This window comes from Miscanthus floridulus, chromosome 12 (assembly GCF_019320115.1).
Source record: "Miscanthus floridulus cultivar M001 chromosome 12, ASM1932011v1, whole genome shotgun sequence".
NCBI lineage: Eukaryota > Viridiplantae > Streptophyta > Magnoliopsida > Poales > Poaceae > Miscanthus > Miscanthus floridulus.
Window position 1 is genome coordinate 50,611,026 of NC_089591.1, and position 24,517 is coordinate 50,635,542.

The window sequence follows — 24,517 nt, forward strand, 5'->3', positions numbered from 1 at the left end:
GCAGTGGGATCCTAATGGCTGTCACTACATGCTGCATGAATCCCATGAGCTGCTGCTGCATAAGTAACTGCTGGTGCTGAAGGAGCTGCTGCTGCCGCTGAAACTCGTCCTGACGAGCCTGAAACTGTGCGAAGTTTGTAGCTGTCTCCTGTGCCTGTCGTGTCTGATCCTGCTGCATCCACTCAAGAATAGCAATGAGAGCGGGGTCTGTCTATGGAGCAGGTGGAGCAGAACTGGAGCTACCTGCCTCTGCATCGTGTCTGCGTGGAGGCATCTAAGGTACAGGCTGGTAGTCGTCGTCAGAGCTGTCACTGTACTCGCTCACCTCCTACTGTGCCTCTAGCTCCTCCTCCTCAGTGGCTGCAATCCCTCTGATGATCTCATCCTGCTGAGCTGCGGACTCTGGCACGTCGGGACGACGGCTAAGCTGTCTGGGTGCCTGAGGAGTGGCGTGTCTGATCCTCTGTGACAGGTTGTAAGCTGGGAACTCTGTAGTGGCACCTGTATACTCATCCATCATGCCAGGGGGCTTATCAATCACAACTCTGCGGATGAGGAACGTGATCCAGTGAGCATAGGGAAGCTGCCTGCGACCCTTGAATCCCTCAGCTATAGTATCCTCCATCTCTGAAAGAAGGAGGTCCCAGATGTCAAACACTATCATCTGCATGATGGCATTGAGAAGCCAGAGCTATAAGCGAGTCAGGCCCTCCCTATATCCCAACCTGGGAAGCAGTGTCCTCCTGATGATGGCCTCTAGTATCCTCGCTGTAGGAGTCAAGTCACTGGGGTTCCTGCTCGACCCCTCACCAAAAGGCTCCTTGAAGCAATGCCGCACTAAATCTGTAGGGGGCACCTGCCCTCCATGAGGACGCCTGGGAGGCTCCTGATGTCCATAGCAAACCTCATGCATCTTTACAGGCTGCTCCTGTAGTCTCAGTATCTCTCTGGCCCTGCTACTCGTCACTCTATAGTCTTTGTCGTTGAAAGCAAAGTGAATGAATCTATGATGTGGATCGATGAAGAGTGAGGCATAAAACTGACGGACCCAAGAAGGTACATATATTCCTGTCCATCCAATTCGATCCGACAGTCCTGGCAAATATGACAAGTATTGCCGAATGCCCTCTCCGGCTGCTGCCACAATGGACTCTATCTGATAGACCCTCTGTGATCTAAACACTGCCCCACTGTTAAGATATGCATTGTAGAAATCCTCCTGCAGTGGCGTGTAGAACCCCTCAGCTGCTCTCTCATCCCTCCTCGGAGGAAACCAAACCTCAAACTCAACAAACCACAGCTGCTGAACCTGCCTAGCTGTAGCGGCCCTCAAGTCGAGGTGAACCACTAGAGGCAGACCATGTGGTCTGGGCGGAGGGCGTGAATCCCTGCGCTGTGTAACTGGCCTCGGTGGAACTGCAGCACTGGTACGACTTGAGCGGCGTAGCTGAGGTGCCGACTCGGTCTCCTGACTCTCCTGAGTCTCCTGGGCTGGCTGAGGCTCTGCTGGTGGGGGCTGCTGCTGTGCTGACGGACCCTCCTCAATGGCAACCCGTCGTCCTGCAAGCATGGCAGTCCCGGCTGGACTACCGTGACGACGCTCAACGTCCTCAATTGCAGCTCTGACTGCGGGTGAAACTGGCTGATCTGCAATGACAACTCCGCTGCGGGTACCACCTCTCTCGGCATGCTCTGCGGCCTCTGCAACAGCTGCTGCTCTCGCTATCTCTGCGTCGAGGTACTTCCGCTTCTTGGATGTTACCTGTTTGGTTGACTTGCCTTTAGATCCGGCTGGCTGGCGAGGCGGGGGCCTCCTATCATCATCACCTGGGCCACCACCAACATTCTTGGTGCGAGCCATCTGAACTGACAAGATGGTGAACTGCCGCTGATGAAGATCAACTGTTAAACTGCCGCTTTCGAGGCTTGGCCTCGATCCTTACTCGCGAGCTTGGCTCCGAGTTAACTGCCAACTGCCAGATGAAACACAACGGAACCGACTCGCTGCACGATAGAATAGATGGATATACAAATAAATACCATATATCTAATAGATGCGAAATCCTAATAGAGAAAGCAATGTAGATGCAAACTTGAATCGAGTGGCTTTCTACCTGACGATCAGCGATCCGAGAAGAGATAAGATATCACGCGGGGGATCCTCAGAACCGGGCTAGGGTTAGGTCAAACGCCCTGAATGCAATTGGGAATCAGTGCATTTAGAATATGATCTAGGTCACAATTGTGGAGATCAAGAGTGAAACACAAGATTTGCCTTACCAATCAATGGGAGGATAGGGCAAGAGCACTTGGCGAAGATTGGCAGCCCTAGCAACGGTGGAGTGACGAGCTTGGGCGCGAGGAGGCCGGCGAGGTGCAGAGCAGGCGTGGTGGCACGCGGGACGGCGGTGCTCCGAGATGAGCTGGCGCGGGGCTCAGTGGCGCGCGAGGCCGGGGCGCCTAGCTCGGCTGCGGGCTCGGGGGCACTGCAGAGGCGCGCGGTGGCGCGTGGCTGGCGAGGGGGCCGAGCGTGGTGGCGCAAGGGATGGCGGCAACTCGGCGAGGCTGCGGTGGCGTGGCTTGGCGGCTTGGGCTAGGTCACGGCGGCGCTGGTTAGGTTAAGGAAGAGGAAAGGTTCGGATAAATAACCCCCCAAACGCGACAGAAAAGGAAATCGAAAAGAGTTCTGAAGTCGCGCGAGATCCACTGACCGGACGCTCCGGTGGTAGCGACCGGACGCTACCACCCAGCGTCCGGTCGATTCCAGAGAGGTCCAAATCCTCTGGAATCGGGACCGGACGCATCCGGTGGTCCATGATTGGACGCAGGCAGGGTCCGATCAGTACAACTTGATCTTCCTCCGATCGACCGGACGCTGAACCCTTTCTGACCAGACGCATAGACGCAGCGTCCGGTCACTCCTTCAACAGCAGTTCACCTCCTGTGAACTGACCGGACGCTGGACAGCAGCGTCCGATGTAGCGTCCGGTGCACCTTTTCCAGCAAATCTTTAAACTTCCTTCGCGCTGCCTGTTCCCAATCAAGTCCCAACTTGAAAAAGATCCAAATAAACACCAATTGGGACTGATGTGAGTGACCTCTCTCAAACCCTCATATTTTTCAAAATATTTTGCCTTAGGCTATAATTCTTTTTAAGAAAATAGGCAACAAGAGAGCAAATGGAACAAAACGACAAAACAACATTCATGCATATGTAATACTTGAAAGTAAATCTAGTTGCTTGTCAAGTTTGATCCAAGGTTAAGCTTCTTCACACGCTTTTCGGTGGTTATCTTAACCATGTTAGACAAGCCCTATATGCATTTCCACAAATTAAACATGTTGTATATTACAATGAATGCAAGGGACAACACAAGCTCAATTTTTAGTGAAGTTACTAAAATCAAGTACATTGAGCTCGTTCCGCAATCTACAAAATGTAGCCTCATCTAGCGGTTTAGTGAAGATGTCCGCTAATTGATCTTCGGATCTTACACCTTCTAGTGATATATCATTTTTAGCTACATGATCTCTTAGAAAGTGATGGCGGATATCTATATGCTTGGTGCGAGAGTGTTGAACCGGATTATTAGCAAGTTTTACCGCACTTTCATTGTCGCACAAAAGAGGTACTTTCTCTAGAACTACTCCATAGTCTAGTAAAGTTTGTTTCATGTATAATATTTGTGCACAACAAGCACCCGCGGCAATGTATTCCGCTTCGGCGGTGGACAAAGCCACACTATTTTGTTTCTTGGAGGACCAAGACACAAGTGATCTACCAAGCAAATGGCACCCTCCGGATGTGCTTTTTCTATCAACTTTGCATCCAGCGTAATCCGAATCGGAATAGCCAATTAATTCAAATAAAGCTCCTTTGGGATACCAAAGGCCAATGCTTGGCGTGTGCTTAAGATACCTAAGGATTCTTTTTACAGCAATTAAATGTGTTTCCTTAAGACTAGCTTGAAACCTAGCACACATACACACACTAAACATGATGTCGGGCCTAGATGCGGTTAAATATAACAAGCTACCAATCATAGAACGATAGAGAGTTTGATCAACCGAGTTACCTCCCTCATCTAGGTCGAGATGTCCATTGGTAGGCATTGGGGTCTTGATTGGCTTACATTCATCCATCTTGAATCTCTTAAGAAGATCGTTTGTGTATTTCTCTTGAGAGATGAAGATGCCTTCTTTCATTTGCTTGACTTGAAAACCAAGAAAGAATGTAAGCTCACCAATCATTAACATCTCGAACTCCTTAGACATCAATTCACCAAATTCTTTGCATGAGTCTTTATTTGATGATCCAAAGATAATATCATCAACATATACTTGACAAATGAAGATATGCCCATCAAGCTTCTTGGTGAATAGTGTGGTGTCGACCTTCCCAATGGTGAAGCCCTTCTCAATAAGAAAATCCCGAAGGCGCTCATACCAAGCTCTTGGGGCTTGCTTAAGCCCATATAGTGCCTTGGACAACCTATAAACATGATTAGGATATCTAGGGTCTTCAAACCCGGGAGGTTGATCAACATAGACTAGTTCATTAATAAAGACATTTAAGAATGCACTTTTCACATCCATTTGATATAGTTTCATTTCATGATGTGATGCATATGCAAGAAGGATACGGATGGCTTCTAATCTTGCAACCGGTGCAAAGGTTTCTCCAAAATCTAAACCTTCAACTTGAGAGAACCCCTTTGCCACTAGTCTTGCCTTGTTCCTCACAACAACACCTTGATCATCTTGCTTGTTGCGGAACACCCACTTTGTTCCAATCACTCTTGCACCTTTTGGTCGCTCTTTAAGATTCCAAACTTCATTTCGAGTGAAGTTGTTCAACTCTTCATGCATGGCATTGATCTAATCCGGATCTTTTAGAGCTTCTTCTACCTTGGTAGGCTCATAGCAAGAGACAAAAGAGTGATGAGCAATAAATGAGGTAAGTTTTTGAGATCTAGTCATCACCCCCTTTGTTGGACTCCCTATGATGAGATCTTGTGGATGATCTTGTAGGAGAGGTGTATTTCTTCTATTGACCACTTGAGGAGGAGGTTGTAGAGCATCAACATCTTGTGCTTGTACCACCATTTGCTCATGGGAGATATGAGTATCTTCATTTTCTACTCTCCCAACTTTTTCACCATCTTGTGGTACATTTGATGAAGAAGGTTGGTTAATGACTTGTACATCATCTTCATCATCTTTTGGCTTGATGTCTCCCACCGGAATATTCTTCATAGCCTCCCTCAATGGTTCATCACCTACATCATCAAGATTCTCATGTGCTCCTTGGGAGCCGTTAGATTCATCAAATTCCACATCATATGTTTCTTCAACCAAGCCGGTGGCATGATTAAATACTCTATATGCTTTGGACTTCAATGAGTAACCAACAAGAAAACCTATATCACAACGCCTTTGAAACTTCCCTAGGTGTTGCCGCTTCTTGTAGATGTAGCACTTGCAACCAAACACCCTAAAGAAGGAGACGTCCAACTTCTTCCCATTGAGCAACTCATATGGTGTCTTGACAAGGAACTTTTGAAGAAATAGGTGGTTGGATGCATAACATGCGGTGTTGATTGCTTCCGCCCATAGAGCTTCGGGGGTATTGTACTCATCTAGCATTGTCCTTGCAAGAGTGATCAAAGTCCGGTTCTTTCTCTCAACTACACCATTTTATTGAGGAGTATAGGTTGCGGAGACTTCATGTTTGATTCCAACTTCATCACAATAAGCTTCTATATTTGTGTTGTCAAACTCTTTGCCATTGTCACTTCTTATCTTCTTGAGCTTCACTTCAAATTCATTTTGAGCTCTCTTGGCAAACTTCTTGAAACAAGATGCAACTTTGGATTTGTCATGAAGGAAGAACACCCATGTATATCTTGAATAGTCATCCACAATCACAAGACAATAGAGATTTCCTCCAAAACTCTTGTATATTGTTGGTCCAAATAAATCCATGTGTAGGAGTTCTAGCACTCTTGTGGTTGACATGAAAGCTTTCGTTGGATGAGTGTTTGCAACTTGCTTGCCGGCTTGACATGCACTACAAAGTTTGTCCTTCTCAAACTTCACATCCTTCAATCCTCTCACCAAATCATTCTTCATAAGCTTCTTGAGTGAGCTCATCCCAACATGAGCAAGCCTTCTATGCCATAGCCACCCAAGTGTTGTTTTGGTGAATAGGCAAGTCTTCAAGTTTGCATCTTCAGAGGTAAAGTCAACTAGATATAAATTGTTGTATCTAAATCCATTGAATATCACTTGATTGTCATCTACCTTAGATACAACCACCTCCTTCTCGGTGAACAAGCATTGGAAGCCAAGATCACACAATTGTCCAACGGATAGCAAGTTGAAACTCAATGAAGCAACATAGAGCACATTTGAGATGGAATGATCATTTGATATTGCCACTTTGCCCAATCCTTTGACCTTGCCCTTTGAATTATCTCCAAATGTTATTTTCTCTTGTCCATCTACCTCTTCATCTAGTGAGGTGAACATACGAGGATCACCGGTCATATGTTGAGTGCAACCACTATCAATAACCCAATGACTTCCACCGGTCTTGTAGTTCACCTACACACAATAGATTCAAGCTTTAGGGATCCAAGCTTGTTGAGGGCCCTTCACCTTCTCAACAAGTGACTTAGCCACCCAAATTTTCTTAGGCCTACTCTTGTTGGGGGGACCTAAGAACATGACTTTCATCTTTCCACTCGAATCTTTTCTAAGCATGTAGTGAGCATTGAAAGCAAAGGGTCTAGCATGCTTGGGCAAGGGTTGTGGTGGTGGAGTTTGACACTCATGAGCAAAGTGGCCTTCTTGTCCACACTCAAAACATCTCTTTGGCTTTAGCTTTGGCTTTGATTGTTGGTGTTGAGCTTGAGCCTTCTTCTTCTCTACACTTGCTATATATCCAATGCCACTTCTATCCATCTTCATGACGGTATTCATGAGTAGCTCACTTTGGAGATGCTTGCCTCTAGCAAACTTGCTCAATCCCACCTTGAGATGCTCTTTCTCCATCTTGAGCTTCTTGTTCTCTTCCTTGAGAATATCATTGTTCTTCTCCTCCTTGAGTTTCTTGATTTCTTCTTTTAACTTCTCATTCTCAAGGATCATCTCTTTGTCATGATCAAGAGTTTCTAGCACAATGGTGTTGTGACTTTTCATTTCTTCAAGATCTTTCATGAGCTTCTCATTTTCACTCTTGAGCTTGACATACTCATCATAGTCATTGCACTCAACCACTTGCTTGCCCTTGCTACTAGGTCCATGCTCAATGCTTTCATCAATTAAATCATCACATGAGGTAGCTATATCAATCTTAACAACATGGTTAGTAGCATCATGTGGCTCGTTTGGTAAGAATTCTTGAGCAATGATAAGAGTATCATAATTGATCTTTAGATTTGCATATTCATCTTTTAGCTTATTGTGACTAGTGATAAGCTCATTGTGCACCCACTCAAGTTTATCATTTTTATCTTTAAGTTCTTTCTTAGAAGATTTGAGCTCCTTGAGTTTGGATGATATAGAATCATTTGTTTCCTTGAGCTCATCATTAGCCTTTTCTAATGTATCACACTTAGCTAAGAGTGAATCATTTTTAGCATCAAGTTTTTCATTTGTAGCTCTACTTTTTCTAATGATCTTAGTATATTTTCTTAGTATTTTGACAAGATCATCATATGTAGGTGAGTCATCATCATCACTATCACTATCATCATCACTAGCATGTTCATCATCACTCTTAGTTACCTTGCGTTCACCTTTGGCCATAAGGCATAGGTGTGTAGAGGATGATGGCGATGATGGCGGTGAAGATGCAAGATCAATAGCAATGGCGGCCACCTTTTCATCATCACTATCATCATCGGATGATCCACTTGATGAATCAATGTCCGTAAGCCAATCACCGACAATATAGGCCTTGCCACTCTTCTTCTTCTTGTAGAACTCCCTCTTTTTGCCATCTCTCTTCTTGTATGGCTTATTCTTCTTCTTTTCATCTTCATCACTTGAATCATCTTTCTTGCCCTTGTTCTTGAACTTGTTCTTCTTGGGCTTTGTGCATTGATGAGCTAGATGACCAAGTTCGCCACAATTGTAGCAATCCATCTCGGAGATTGGCTTTCTTCTTGAGCTAGTGAAGAACTTCTTCTTCTTGCCATCAAACTTGATGCCACTCTTGTTTAGCCTTTTTAGCATCTTGGTGGTCTTTTTCACCATGAGGGCAAGGCTTTCTTCATCATCTTCATCACTTGAGCTCTCATACTCAAGTCTTGCTTTGCCCTTGTCTTGACTAGCTTTGAATGCTAAGTCTTTCTCTTTCTTCTTTGTAGAGGATGAGCCATCTTGTGGTGTGATGTGCATGTACATCTCATGAGCATTTATCTTTCCCAAGATTTGTGTCGGTGTAGCGGCGGAAAGATCACCTTGATGTAGCACGGTCACAATGTGCCCATATTTGTCAATAGGGAGGACACTCAAGATTTTTCTCACAATGTCGGATGGTGACATTTGAGTGAGTCCAAGCCCATTGACTTCCTCTATAAGAACATTTAATCGAGAATACATCTCATTAGCACTTTCTTTGGGAAACATCTCAAAAGAATTTAGCTTTTTAATCACAAGATGATAGCGTTCCTCACGCTCACTCTTGGTTCCCTCATGGAGTGCACAAACGTCCGACCATAGTGCATGGGCGTCTTTGTGGTTCCTTACACGATTAAACACATCTTTGCAAAGGCCTCTAAAGATGGTGTTGCGAGCCTTTGCATTCCATTTTTCATAATTCACTTCATCGCCTTGAAGTTGTGCGGCATTCCTAGGTGCTGGGAACCCTTGAGAGGCGGCTTTAAGAATTCCAACATCTAGAGCTTCTAAGTAAGCCTCCATGCGGATTTTCCAATATGGAAAATCATCTCCCTCAAAGATAGGAGGAGGACCATCCCCGTGAGACATCTTGCTCTAAGCGATTAAGCTTAAAAACGTGAGCACGAGGCTCTGATACCAATTGAAAGGATCAAGATGCCCAAGAGGGGGGTGAATTGGGCTAATTCTAAATCCTCTTGCAATAATCAAATCCTACGGATAGCCCAATTAACCCCTTGTGCCTAGAAAAGTGTTTATATCAAACTAATGCACAACAACCTCGCAACCTAAGTTCCAAACTTACTCTAGCAAGCAATCTTATGGATGTAAAAACAAGTATTGAATTGCTCAAAGTAAATGCTCAAAGTAAGTGCTCAAAGTAAATAGAGAGAGAAAGGAACGCGGCGATGTTTTGCCGAGGTATCGGAGAGTCGCCACTCCCCACTAGTCCTCGTTGGAGCACCCGCGCAAGGGTGTAGCTCCCCCTTGATCCGCGCAAGGATCAAGTGCTCTCTACGGGTTGATTCTTCGACACTCCGTCGTGGCGAATCACCCAAAACCGCTCACAACTTGAGTTGGGTCACCCACAAGCTCCGCCGGGTGAACACCAAACTCCCAATCACCACCAAGCCGTCTAGGTGATGGCGATCACCAAGAGTAACAAGCACGAACTCTCACTTGACCACGCGAAGCCTAATGAGAAGATGGATGCACACTTTGCTACTCTTGATTTGCTAGTGAGGCTACTCTCTTGGATTCTCAAATCACAAACACCTCACTAGGACCTTGCTCTTCTTGGCACTCACTAACGTGTTTCTCAGCTGTTGGAATGAGCAAAAGATGCTCCACTCACGAGTGGAGCCTCTATTTATAAGCCAGCCTGAAAAACGAACCGTTATGAGCCTCTGCGGGATGACCGGACGCTCCGGTCGTGATGACCAGACGCTCCGGTCAGTTCAACCCATGAACCAGTTTTCAAGTGATGACCGGACGCTGTCAGGGTCCGGTCAGTACCGACCAGACGCGTCCAGTCGCTCTTGGATGCTTACTGTAAACGACCGGACGCTGGATACTCAGGGTCCGATCACACTGACCGAACGCGTCCGGTCACTCTTTCCCAAGTCTGGACCCTTACTGGAGTCAACCGGACGCTGGCCCTCAGCGTCACATGACCTCCCAGCATCCGGTCACACCAGACTTGATCCCCTTGGTCAAATGAACTGATCGGACCCTGCGGCCAGCGTCCGATCGCACCGGAGCCAGCGTCCGGTCAGTGTTTGACCCTCCATTCACTTCCATCTTCCGAACATATGTGAATGAAGTTTGCTCCAAAAGATCTTAGGCATTCATAGGAGCTACCTAGAGCTAGTTTTAACAAGTGTGCACCACACCTAACTCACTAGACTTAACTAGGTCAAGCTACCCGTTCATACCCCCCTTCATAGTACGGCCAAAGGAAAAACAAAGTCCTAAACTACTCTAAGTGTCTCTCCAACTCCAATTGACACTTAGAACTAGTTATCCTTAACCTTGTCGTCCATCCTTTGAAAACCAAAACAATTTCCATCGTAGGGGCATGACAACCTCGATTGCCCAATCGATCTCCATTACCATGACCTAACTTAATTGTCTCTGCAAAACACACGTTAGTCATAGTAATCTTGTATTGACATTAATCACCGAAATCCAACTAGGGGCCTAGATGCTTTCATACAGCTCTACCCATCTAATCCTAGGATACAGACATGTCAGGCTGCCATACTGCTACAGTGGCTAGATGTGATAGCAGGGCTGACTTTAGTGCCTGCCCCTGTTGTGGCTACAGTGTGCCAGGGAGCCTTTTGACGCCTGCCCCTGTCGCAGCTATAGTGCAGCAGCAGGGGAGCCCTTTTGATGCCTATCCCTACCACACATACAGGGGAGGAGCAGATTACTTTACAAAAAAATCACCATGTTTTTGCCTACAATATATTATATATAAATATGGTTGCTTGGAGTATACTACAGTGAAAGAAAATCCATGGCCTGTGGCCTTCCTTGCGGCCTCCACGTCTTGCATAGCTACAAAGGACCACAAATGAAAACTGTTAGATTTAAGACTCACTTTACATACAATGAAAGGCAACAAATGAAAACTATTAGATTTAAGACTCACTTTACATACAATGAAATGCAACAAATGAAAACTATTAGATTTAAGACTCACTTTACATACAATGAAATGCACTGAGTAGTGCAAAAGCAAGGCATGCTCAGCAAATTTATATGTTACTCGTAGTACAACTAAAATAGAATAAATAGGCATATGAACTTTGAAAAGCCATGTTATATTCTCTACAGTCAACATTATGCATAACAATGTATCATTATCCAAATAATCTACTTGGGGATTAACACAAAATAAAACAAGGTTCCTTTCTAAGGAAACATTCTCTAACTCACCCAAGCCCACTCCCCATGAGTTTTAGCACTAGAAACAGTAACCAAGTATTGTGCTCTGCATAGAGAGCCTTAACCAGCTTGACATAATTAGGTGGTCACAGTCCTCGGCTAGCACACAAAACTGAGCAGCATGCGATGACCCGTAACAAGCAATTTGACTCACAAATTTCCATACCTCATTATGGATGTCATGCTTTGTTTCCCAAATTCTACAAGAGCTTCGTCAATGTATCAAACCTCGAGATCATCTCAGTATGTCTTTCTTGATTCTCCTTCTCAATTGCGTTTAGGCGTGATTGCATACATTCCTTTGCCTACCTCGTCCTATCTATGAGAGTCTGTTCCACATCATTTTGCTTCGAATGCATAGCGTTGTCCATCTTCGTTACCCTATCTATGACACTCCGTTGCAAATGATTTTTGTTCTGGAGCAATGTTGTGTCCACCTTGTAATACTGAGATACGATGAACTTTAACTGATTGTCAATGGCATCAGCTTTGGAAAAGCAGCAATTCAAGCTTCTCCTTCTGTGTCATCTCTGCATTGTCCACTAGTTTCTAGACACCTTGTGTCACTGCTGCCTCAAGACTAGTCAATCTAGGAAGAATAACTTATTTAACAACAAAATCCAATTCAGTTCTATTAGTCTTTATTGCTGCTTCGATGGCCTGCAGTTTCTCTAAAAACTGCTCCACTAATTCTTCATTGCTTTCAAGCTTCTCCTTAGCATAATTGCTAGCAATAGTCAAATTAGATATCTTATCGTTAGCTTCATCAGCAATTATAGCTAGAACAGACAACCTTACTATAGCATCTTGGACATTGTCAACCACTTCAGACACCATAGATTGCAAGTCTGCTTGCGTCTCTAGAACTTTCTGAACTCTAGAATTCACAGGAGTTGAAACATCCTGCTCTGCCTCATCCTCATCCCCATCCTCATTGGCACCAGATGTGCCCTCACCTTTAGCATCGCTCTGGGTGGCCATGATTGATTCGATTAAAGCCACATCAAATTCTTGAGCTGCCTCACCCACGAAGCTTCTTCGCTTAGGGTGAAAATAATTGATTTCCTTGATGTAGTTTTGATCATGAAGGTTTGGTACCTCAGGGTCCAAGAGTTCCCATACAATTACTACGCCATCATTGCCAGCTAATGCCAACAGTGAACGACGGTTCTGCATGGAAAATAGCTTAAGGTAAATGCTTCTAGGAGGAACCAATATTGCTTACTTCTAGGATGAAGCAACAATAAAAAAACTCACCATAGGGATCCATGATACACATGTTACAGGTCCACATGTATTCTGTGCATGCATATAGCTCCAGTGATAATAGAGAGGACATCAAATTTATCCTCGATCTGCAAACATGATATTATATAAACACAAGGACTAGTATTTTTTAACATGTAAAGTATATACTTTCAGTAGCACAGAGGTTTATTACACTTTTATCATGTCTATGAAGTGCATGGACACACATGGTGCCCATGGTAGAACCTGTCAACAATTGGCCCACACTGCAAATATTTATAATTATATGTTAGTGCTACAAGACTTGTACTCATAGTATTAATATGTTAGTAGCACAGCAAATGACCGAGTTCCACTCCAAAAACCAGACCAGTTGCTTTGCACCTTCCTGGATCAAATCTGCAGCTACTCATGGGGGCGCGGGCGCTCGCACTCATGGAGGTTTGATGTGTGCCACAATTGGTGGTACGAGAAGCAGTCGAGGAGGTAATTTGATGTGTGGCACCATTGGTGGTACGAGGAGCAGTTGAGGAGGTAATTTGATATCTACCAATAGTGGTACGAGGAGCAGTCGAGGAGGTTTGGTGTCTGCCAATGGTGCTATGAGGAGCAATAATATTGACAGAAAGAAAGAGATGCTTCAGTTCTATGACTTTCGGTATTATAGCTCAAAGAAGATATGGAGCATCAGGTTCTGTGATATTGAGTTCTGGTTTTCACTCCTCAAAGAGCCTAGCACAAAATCACAGTTCTGGACTGTGACTCAGGAGAGTTTCTTTAGGAGCTACCATGCTAGACAGACGGTACTAGCAGACCAAAGGATACTTGGTTGGGATGAGCTTGAGAGAGCAGCTAGTATACCCATTCAGCCCCTCTTTGAGCCGTTCCCGGGCTTCGTTCACCTTTTCAGCGAGGTTGATCAAATTATGATAAGTTGGGTGCATTAGTTCTATGCAATAGTGTGGATTCATCCGGAGCATGACTTCATTGGTTTTATGCTCGATGGTCGGCCAGAGCGAATGTCCTATAACTGCCTACAACAACTCCTCAGGGTTGACACTTCAGATAAGAAGCTCCACCAGATAGTCTACAGAGATCTTCCTCTGTGTCATAGCAGGGCTGGAGGTACTTTTCCTACATACTAGGAGATTCGACCGCTCTTCATGGAGCCCTTCGCCGATGGCTCCTTGCATACACCGGACAGACTACGTCCCGAGGCTTACATTCTACACATGGCTCTGAGGAAGACAGTCCTGCCTCGTGGTAGCAAAAGGGAGTCGTTGACCAGCTTGCAACATTGGCTAGTACTATCAATATGGAGAAGCGAGCAGTTTGACTTCTTATAATTTTTCCTGTCTAAGTTCGAGGATGTGATAGCTGACGCCATCAGTACTGGATGACAACACATGTACCCTCACATCATCAGCTATCAGCTACACTCAATTAACTCTAAAAGGAATGGGCCACTATACAACGAGTCGACCTACGACGTTATGACCTACATGCCAGCAAGTCTAGACCATCGTCGTCGTGGACAGCGTGCCCTTAGGTCCGTTCAAGAGATGTTATCCATACAGGACAGAGAAAGACACGAAACGGTGGATGCAACCCTAGAGCAGGCAAAGCACCAGTCTAGGATTCGAGGAATCTTGAATATACGAATGCAAGATTCAGACTCCGATGACAGTGACTACCATGACCCTACGTCAGATGACCACTACGAGGGAGGGTTGTCCTCCGGTGGTGTGGCTAACAAAGAGATGGACGATGTTCCACCTACTACCAAGACGTTAGCCAAGTAGGCATCACCTCTAGTGTCCGTTCAGCAACCGTTGGAGCTTGGACAGATACTTGCTAGGCTAGTTATCGGCCAGGAAGAAAACTAGAAGCATATGGAATGACAAGAGAGGTGCTTGAGAGCAAGTATTGATAAGCAAGCAGAGAGTGTGGTCCTTCTCAAAGAGTAGATGAACCATAATCATCTGCTTTTTGTGAGGCCATCAACCAATAAGGCCAAAAAATCGACCTAATGTACAATGTGTTCACCGGTTGCTTTAATCAACTTTACAGTGCCACAGGGGTTAAGGCCCCTGACTTTTAGATGCTTCTGTTCCAATGTGGTAGTCAGGTTAACCCCATTCCTGGTTATCTGACTGGTCTTGATAATACAACTGTCCATATAGAGTTACCCATTATGATGACGCTACATAAGCAGAGTTCAGCTTCAGGTCTAGATCAGGACGGTGATCCACCTTCTTCACCCCCTCAGGTCGAGGTGCAAGTCACCATGGGGGCACATATAGAGCCTCTCAGGGCTTCTCCAATGCCTGAGATACCTGAGCCAGCTTTAGGTTATGATAAGGCAGGTGATCCACCTTCTTTGCCCCCTCAGGTCGAGGTGTAAGCTGCCACAGGGACACATTTAGAGCCTCTCGGGGCTTCTCCAACGAACGAGATGCCTGAACCTGCTAATGCTAGTATTACTACAGTTGAACATAAGCAGAGTTTAGATTCAGCTCATGAAGCGGATAATCGACCTTCTCTGTCCAATTAGGTCGAGGGGCCAGATACTGTGTGCAATGCCACAAGGGCACATACAGAGCCTCCCAGGGCTTCCCCAACAATCGCGGAGCCTAATGCGACCACCGAGCCTACTAATCCTACCATTAATAGAGCTAAGTCGACCCTAGGGTCTGACACTACTACTTCAGTTCAGCAGACCAGAGAGTCCACCATTTGTCTAGGTAACCACTTCACTAAGCATGATGAGACATCGGATTTAGACGATGAGATTTTAGCGTACTCACCAGACAAGATGCACTCACCAGGCGAGTTTGACCTCAACAGCACCATCATGACTTCGATGCCTACTTCATTATCATCACCACATCCTTTAAATGCATAGTCACCTTGATTCCTTGCCAAGAAAGGGACGTACAAGAGATTGGTGATAGTTCAACATCAAAGGGAGGGATGCGGTAGAAGGTGAGGGAACGGAGGCATTGAAATTTGGATTTTGAATGACTCTTGATGTAATGATTGAAGTCTTGCTTATGACACAATGTCTATTTTATGGTTCTGTAATAAGTTGTACATATTGAACCCTTTTTATCACTATGTTGCCACGTAGGCATCAAAATTTGGATTTAAAATGATTCTTGGTGTAATAATTGAAGTCTTGCTTATGACACAATGTCTATTTTATGGTTCTGTAATAAGTTGTACATGTTGAACCATTTTTATTACTATGTTGCCACTGTAAAATAAACCTAACATCTAAGTGCGATATGAGCCACATCTATCTAGTCTGACTACCTCATTGCAACTCGAGTCGTTCCTCTTAAGAGAGAACTATAGGGTTGAACAACCCCATTGCTAATCGAGGAGTCACCTGGACACGAAATCTATTATCCAATGTGTTACAATCATAGAGTAGGGGACTTTCTTTCATGCGCAATCAAATCTTGCGTGCGCATTCAGAAAAGAGTAATAGATATTGTCCGACATGTTACAATCGCATAGTGTTGGACTTTCTTGTTTGTGCATTCAGAAAAGAGTAATACACATTGTGCCGACGATTAACATTTACAATGCCTGACGCAGGTGGAAGCATTCAGAATAGAAATATGCGAAGTTACTAAGTTACCTACGGTGTTTCATAAGAGGGAAGGAAGCTTCCCTAAAACCTACTCCAACCCCCTTTCTAGAGGGAAGGCAGGATCCAAATCACCTCATCCGAGTTGGCCGCACAAGCCGATCGCATCCAAGCACAAGAAGCAAACACCATGAAAGACAAAGCGACATGCATAAATTGCTCTTCGAATTAAAGTAACAAACTAAGCTTTCATTAAGATTGAAATGACCCTAGATACAATCTATAGCTCAAAGAAGGTAGCGAGGATGACATCTGCTGCATGCATGGCCACCACGATGGCCTCCGTGGTGGCGGTAAAGTCGCTAGTGAGCTCCTGCATCTCCTACTCATCGGCGCCAACTAGAAAGCCAGGTTCAAGCAGGCGGAGATCATTGCCGAAACAAAGTTGCACCGCGTCTAGGGCTAAGGTAGCCCCATGGCGCACCCCGCTAAGGGCCACCGTCCTAACCCGAGCTTGCATGGCTCATAGATGGTCCTAAAAAAGGACACCCCTACGTTCACATTGTTGACGATGATGAGGGCCGCCTCTTGAAGAGCGGCCAACTCCTCCTTTAGGGTTGACAACACTAAAAATCGTCAAAACAAGGCTGTGAACATTTGTACAGAGCTTCTCGATGAAGAAAACCTTACCAATCATCTTGGCCTAAGCATCAGCAGCCGCCGCTAGGGCATCAGCAGTCTCCTGGTCTGAGGTGGCAAGGGTAGTCTGGACTGCATTGAGGCAGAGCGTAACCCGACTAACCTTGCCACAAGGGTCGGAGCATGGGTCCTGAGCCGCATCCCGATTATGGAGGGGCTCATGGACTTCCCGACGACCATGGGGAGAAGACCCCTTCGGTTCCACAGGGTAGACGTCTAGAGAGCGGGTGGTACCGGATAACCCCGACCTCTAGGGTCGCGGTGTGAGAAATGTCCCTAAAAAGATTAAGGAGATCAGAATGGAACTGACTTCGACAACTAAGAACAAGACCGCCTTACCCAAGGCGCCGTAGATGGGAGCAGAGATGCGGCAGAGGCCTGCTCCCCTCTAGAGGGTTCTCCACCAGGTGCTTCCCGTGGTCCATCACTCTAGCCGAAGACATGAATCACTTGACGCTAGAGAGAAGGCGAAGGAGTACCATAGGAAGACAGAGAAGAGCGGTTGCCTCGCTCTTACCTTTCTCGTAGATTTATGGATAAACCAGGCACACTGGGCTCTCCGGGTTTCGTGCAAATTTAATACAAATTTAATTGCTGTGGATTTCCAAGCAACAGGTTGCAGCGGGTGCAGTCAAAAAAAGAGTAATAGATATTGTTCGGCACGTTACAATCAAATAGTATCAGACTTTCTCGCATGTGCATTCAGAAAAGAGTAGTACACATTGTGCCAACGATTAACATTTATACAATGCCTGACGCAGGTGAAAGCATTTAGTCATTGTCCATCACGTTTAAACTCTTTTTAGAGTCAAAGCATCTTAAGTTTAAGAAAAAAAATCATAGAGAAAATTACAAAGATTTATGACATCAAATAGCTATACTACAAAAATATAATTAATAATGAATCTAATAATACTTATTTGGTATCATAAATGTTATTGTTTTATTCTATAAATTTAGTTAAACTTTTTTTAATATCCAAAAAAGTTAGAATGACTTGTAATTTGGGATGAAGGGAGTAGAAGCAAAAAATTCATCCCCCACCATCACACCACATTGATGGTTAGTCCTAATATTTTAAAAATATTCATACTATTATAATTATCAAACCATTTTAGTCCAAGAAAATATATAAAATAAATAATTTACATAAAAAATAAGTTAATAAAAGATTACACAAAACATAAACGGATTGAGGGTGCTTCAAGTTTAAAAGGTGCTCGTTCTTCAAGATTGGGTGCTTTATATTCCATCTTGTAGCTCTCACGGTCAAGAAGCAGATCGCATCCACAGTGAGGGTTGCAAGATAGATGGTAGAGCACCTCACAGAGGGTGAAGTTTTGCGATGTGCTGTGTCGTTCTTTAGATTTCATAATCTTTGTACCTCGGAGGATCAAGATGCAAATCTGCATCCCTTGATCCTCAGAGGTAGCAAGATTATGGCAGCGCCTCAGATATGTTGCTTTGTATGTGCAAACCGCTGTATGATACGGATTGTTATCACGTAGACCTCAATGGAAAATATGTAAAGAAGTACTACCCAAGTATTTGGGTCGATGCTTGATAGTTGAGTCTTATCGGCTCAAAATAGCTGACACCTAGAGTATCGTCTTTAGAACAGAAAATAACAGTAAAAGACATAGGATCAAAAGAGACATTCAAGCAGTAGATTCTTTACATATAAGACCCTAGATATAATGAGGGTCCTAAGAAAACATTGTTTACAACATTTTCTGTATGGATGATCACTGCGATAGCCTCGACAGCATCAGTGAAGTCTTCAATCAGGTCCTCTTGATCTTCTAGTCGATCAGTGTCCGGAAAACTAGGTTCCAGGTGACGGAGCTCGTACCCTGAATGCAGTTGCGCTGCAGCCAGAGCGGCACCGGCACCATAGCGGACCCCATGAGTTGCCACTTCCCTGGCACGAACCGGGATATCCTATAGGCGATCTTTAAGAAAAACACCCCTGGCGTTGACTGCTGCAACTGTGCCAAGTGCTGCCCGTTGGAGGATCTCGTGGCGATTCTCTAGGTCAATCTCCCGGCGATGAGCCTCCTCGATCTCACGACGAGAAGTAGCTAGTTGTTCCTCAAGATCTAATGAAAATGAAGGGTTATCGGATAAAGTCATGAATATAAAAGCAAAGACTATTCAAAGAAATTTTACCTGCTACCCTAGCATGAGCTTCATTAGCTCTCATCCGAGCAACATTGGTCCCTTCTTCAGATGCAGAGAGGGTTGTTTTAATGGCATCGAGACATAGCTCGAGCCAACCTACCTCACACGTGGCTTCAGAATACAGGTTTCCGACCTCCCTCCTTTCACAGATAAGATTCTGGACATCCTGACTACCATGTGACTCGGAGGATGAAGATGACCCAGCGAGATGTGCTTCGATAGCACGCACAATCGATTGTTGTCCAACCTCCGTCGGAGTTGGTCGATGTACCACAACATGAGAGATAGCCCTGCATATTCAAAGGGTTAATGCAAGTCAGCCATAGGGATAAGAAATCCTTCCCTCTCACCCTTGGCGACGAAGTGGGACACGAAGGCGCGGAGGTGGATCCATGGCTTGTGGAGTTTCCTCCCTTTGGACGCTTGCCGTGAGCCATTATTCAGAAGAAGACTGAAAGGAGGAAAGGAAGAAGAAAAGATATGTGTCACAGCACAACAAATAAACACAAGCAACGTGCTGGTCAGGACCCTGCTGGTCGTCTGCACGGTCGTCGTCGCGCTCGCCGTGCCCTTCTTCGGCCACCTCATGGCGCTCGTCGGCTCGCTTCTCAGCGTCATGGCCGTGATGCTGCTCCCCTGCATCTTCTACCTCAAGATCTTCGGTGTGGCGCACTGCAGCAGGGCGGAGGTCGCGCTCATCGCCACCATTATTGTTCTGGGTTATGTGGTTGCGGCAGCTGGGACGTACGCTTTTGTGAAAAAGATTGTTCTCGACTACTGAAGAAGAGATGCACGTCTGAAAATGTCGGTGCCAGTGTCAGAGTCGGCATTCTTTTGCCGTGATCAGCAGAACCATATCTCAACATCAGCAGATTAGTTTGAACCAAGTAGAAGGTAATGTTTGTAGACGAGGCAAGGAGATGGAGGAAACAGTGCTGTGCTGACAAAGATAATAGGGTGATCTGTTTATATATGGGCGTGTACGGCAGTGTACTACTATTTCATCTTGAGGCATGTATGGCTGAGCATTATCCATTGACTTCTTTTGTAATAGAGTGTTTGGTTTAGGGAATCAACTTATTCTAGATAAGGTAATGCATCATGAATCCATCTCTTAGATTTAGTGGAATGACTTTGTTACTCCTGCTAGTACTAATTATTAGCTTACGAGAAATGAAGCTGTGATAGATCAACTTATTCCATTCCACGGACTATAAAAACTGAGAAGTTAGATGATAATAGAATTTCTCGTTCCATAAACATTAAACCAAATACAGAAGGCTGTATTCATTTTGCGTAGGACACTTTAAACGAATCTGCTGCGACAGGTGAGTAGGTAAACTGAGGAACTTTGTTTCATTGTAGTTGTGAGAAGAACTGCAGTCGCTTCCTGGTTCCTGTAGCTGAGGCTAAAAACTGTGGGAAACAACATCGATCTTTTTGGGGAATTCATGCCAACAAAGGAGGAAAAATTCTCACTTACAAGCAGTTATTATACTTGTACTCCTATATAAAGTAAACATATATAGATGAATTGGCAAGCCAAAGTGTATCAGTAGGAAACGAACAACGGCAACACCAGGCTCAATACAATCAGGATTCGTGTACCAATAATTAGCCAAAGGCAAGCAAGAACTATGCTGGTCTGCAGTCTGCTGTTCTTCGATCAAGTACATACTAGTAAGATAGTACATCGATTCCGACAGAGTAGACCCTTGAAACCAGCAACAATCATCCGTGTCACATGACTGAACCAAGCACTACATAAAAGTTACAGTGTTTTTCCAAGAACCTGAGGAGCACAGCCGCAGCTGCGGGACTGAACTAGCAAGCAAGCAAAAATACAAGCAGCTAGCGGAGACGAAGGGGCGATGATGCCTCCTGGGCTCATGACTGAGGCGCACCAGAGATTCAGAGGGAGATGAATCCTTCCTTGACGAAGAGGGCGAAGAGGAGGACGATGAAGCCCGCGGCGACGCACTGCGTGCTGGTCACCACCGTCTGCTGGTACGCCAGCAGCGTCACGGCGGTGCCCACGCACCCGATCAGGAACCCGCTCAGGTTCCGGTCCATGCCGCCGCCGCTTCTTGCCTCCTGTCCTCTTTGCCGATTGCTCTCTGGCTTCTCTACTTGGATGGATGCTGTTGCGTGTGGAGACGAGATGAAAGATTTGGGGGCTGGGGATGGGGAATTAAAGCAGAAAAGTCAACGGCTGTAGCGCCGGTGAGGGGCCACGGAGTCAGCTTATGAAGGGCTCGGAAGGTCGGGGTGCTGTTTTCAAGTTTGGGAAGTGTCGGTTCGGGATGAGAGGTCACTTGACAATTTCTTTCTGAGCAGAACTTGCTCTTGAGACATTCAGATGGTCAATCTGAACATATATTAAGATTCATGGCGAAAAATCCGTTTCAATGTTCATCGAGGAAACGGGTTGTTTATACCAGCAAGAGTCGTATCATGTTATATTAAGATTCAGAGTTTTGGTTCTGTTCCGTGTCTGAAAGTAGAGAATTTTTTTTTAGAATCTAGGATTTTGCCTCAGGTATGCCGCCTAAAAAACTTTCTATCCAATTCGGCAAATCATTTAGCAATTTGATAACGGTAGTAAAATTGGCAAAGTAATTCGGTAACAATAGTGAAATTTGCAACATAATTTGGTAACAGTAATTCAATAGCAGTGATAAAATTTGCAACGTAGGGATGACTCAATGTCGTTAACAATGAAAGTAGACAAGATTTTTCTACATGAAAAAAAAGAGAAAAGAGTAAGGACAGTCGGCTTTGCTTGTTAGCCATGCACGCAGGCAACAACCGAACTCCCTAGCTACAATCTTGCGGTAGAAGAATAGATGAGGGAAGATGGTGCGTCGGATCCTAGAAGCCAAGGCGTCACCGCGTTAGTTGTCAGGACTTGCTTAGGTGTCACCACGACAGGACCTGGACTCTTGGATCTCCCATCCGTGTGACTGTGGGCGCATGGGCCTAGACCTAGACAAAAGCAGCAAATCCGCAAAGGCCATCTCGACAAAGCTGGGTTGCTAGCGTTGCGTTCATTTTCAGTTCTCTAGCCTATATGTAAGTGTTCTTTTGTTTTTGTTTTTTTTTCAAATACAGTATATATACTCTAATACATGCTGGATCTGCAGGGTAGCTCCGCCCCTGGACGTGCTAGCACCTAGACGTCGGATTGGATAGCCGTTTCCCACGTGTCTGCTCAGCATGCCCCCTGTCCGCTAATTCACCCTGCCCGCATGCGCATCGTGCCGACGTCGCGTACGTACGACTCGCTCGCAATCCGTCCCGTCCGCCTCGATTCGACCCACCCACATGCGCACCCCGCCTGGCAAGTGCACCCGCCTTGTTGTGCCCCAGACCACCGGTCCCAAGCGCGCCGCGCGCCACTAGCTTGCCGCGCCCCATTCCTCGGCGCCCGTGCCGTGCCACCATCACTCCTTCGCGCCTCTGACTCTCCGAACAACATGAAACACATGCAACATAAAACACATCAATGCAACATGCGTCTAAAATAGATGAAACATTTGAAAAATACACTTGCAATGCATGTGTGAAAACATATGCAACATCCAGATAGAACACTTGCAACTTGCAACATGAAAACACTTGCTGAAACGGAAGACTGGAACAGATGAAACATTTGGAACATATTGTTGCAACATATGTGTGAAACATATGCAACATCTAGGTTAAAACGCTTGCAACATACGTTTTGAACAGATGAAACATTTTGAACATTGCAACATGTCTATGAAATACTTGCAATATATGCAACATCCCATGATCTACTTTTGCAACATCCATATCAAACAACTGCAATATACCTCTAAAACATCGAAAACACTTGAAATATATATTTGCAACATAGGGGAGGGGGAGCGCATGCGCCAGTAAATTCCTGCCGTCGGGGTGGGAGCCGGTGGCGAGTTGCAGCGCACGCGAGCACCACCAGCACCGGCCTTGGGTCGGCCGGATCAGCACCGTGCGTGCGACGAAAGGGAGTGAGCAGCACACGTGACAGGAGAGGAGGGAGCGGAAGGGATAAGGATGGGTGATTTTTTTAATAAACTCGTGGGTAGAGCGAGCGACAGGGTAAAAGCGCAAGTAACAAGACGTGGGCTTGCGGGAGCGTCGGACGCTTTGCTCATGTCGGATGTAAGACACGTAGCATTACCGATTTTTAAAAATTCATTAGAGAAGATCAAAGGATTGAAGTTTTTCTTAATTCAGGGTTTATTTGCTATCTAAAAAAGGCTTCATGTTTGGAACGTGGGATTTTTTCTCTGTTCCTGCGTTTTTCGTGTGAAATTGGTGCGTTCGCTGGGCTGGCTGACTCCCCTCACAAAACACTGTTCATCAACCCGTCGCTACAGTGTTTCTCTCACAGAACCAGTCAGTTTCAGTCAAGTTTCAGACCAGCGAACAAGGCCATTGAATTGATTCCTGTAAAATTCTTGTGTAATTCCTATGAAATTCCTGCGTCTCTTATTTAGGATCCTGACGGCCTTGGAGAAAGATTGACCGGGCTTTCTCCATATCATTATATCAAGTCGGAGTACGCGGGTTGGAACTTGGAATTTTGTTGCAGCCCAGTACGGTACGGTGCAGGTCCAAGAATGTCAGAATGAGATGCGATGGCAGAAAGCCCAGGAAAGCAGGAATTGATGCCCTACTCCCGGAAAGTGCCTTCGTCATCAAATACAGCACATTGCATTGGTGTGATGCTGAACTGCTTCAACAGATGATGACATCTTCAAGGACATCATCCAACCATCACACTACATAAGGAACAACGCTAGCCCGGGACCTGATGGCCTCAATGCTGCCTTATATAAATCGGCGTGGCCGTGGATCAAACAAGATGTCAGCAAACTGGGGACATAATTTTATTCCTCTGCTCATTTCAGTGATGACATTAACAAAACCTTCATAGCTCTAATACCTAAAAAAGATCAGCCCCTAATTCCTCAGGACTTTAGGCCTATCAGTCTTTGCAATGTTATTTACAAAATCATAGCCAAGTCTATTGCTAATAGGATTAAGCCTCACCTTCCCAATTACATTAATCATGCTCAAGCTGCTTTTATTACTAACAGACATATTTCTTCTAATGTAATCATTACTCAGAAAATTATTCACTCCTTCAACCTTAAAACCTGGAACCAGAAGGCTTTCCTTCTTAAATTAGACTTAGCTAAAGCTTTTGATAGACTAGAATGGGGTTTTATTGAGTCCGCCCTCCGACGTCAAAGGTATCGTGGTCATTTTATTAACCCCACCCATGCATGCATCTCCTCTCCTACCTTTTCTATTTTGGTTAACGGCGAGCCCTCTGCCACTTTTCGTTACCAGCGTGGTATTCGGCAGGGCTGCCCTCTGTCGCCGTATCTTTTTGTTATCGCTATAAATGAACTATCCATCCGG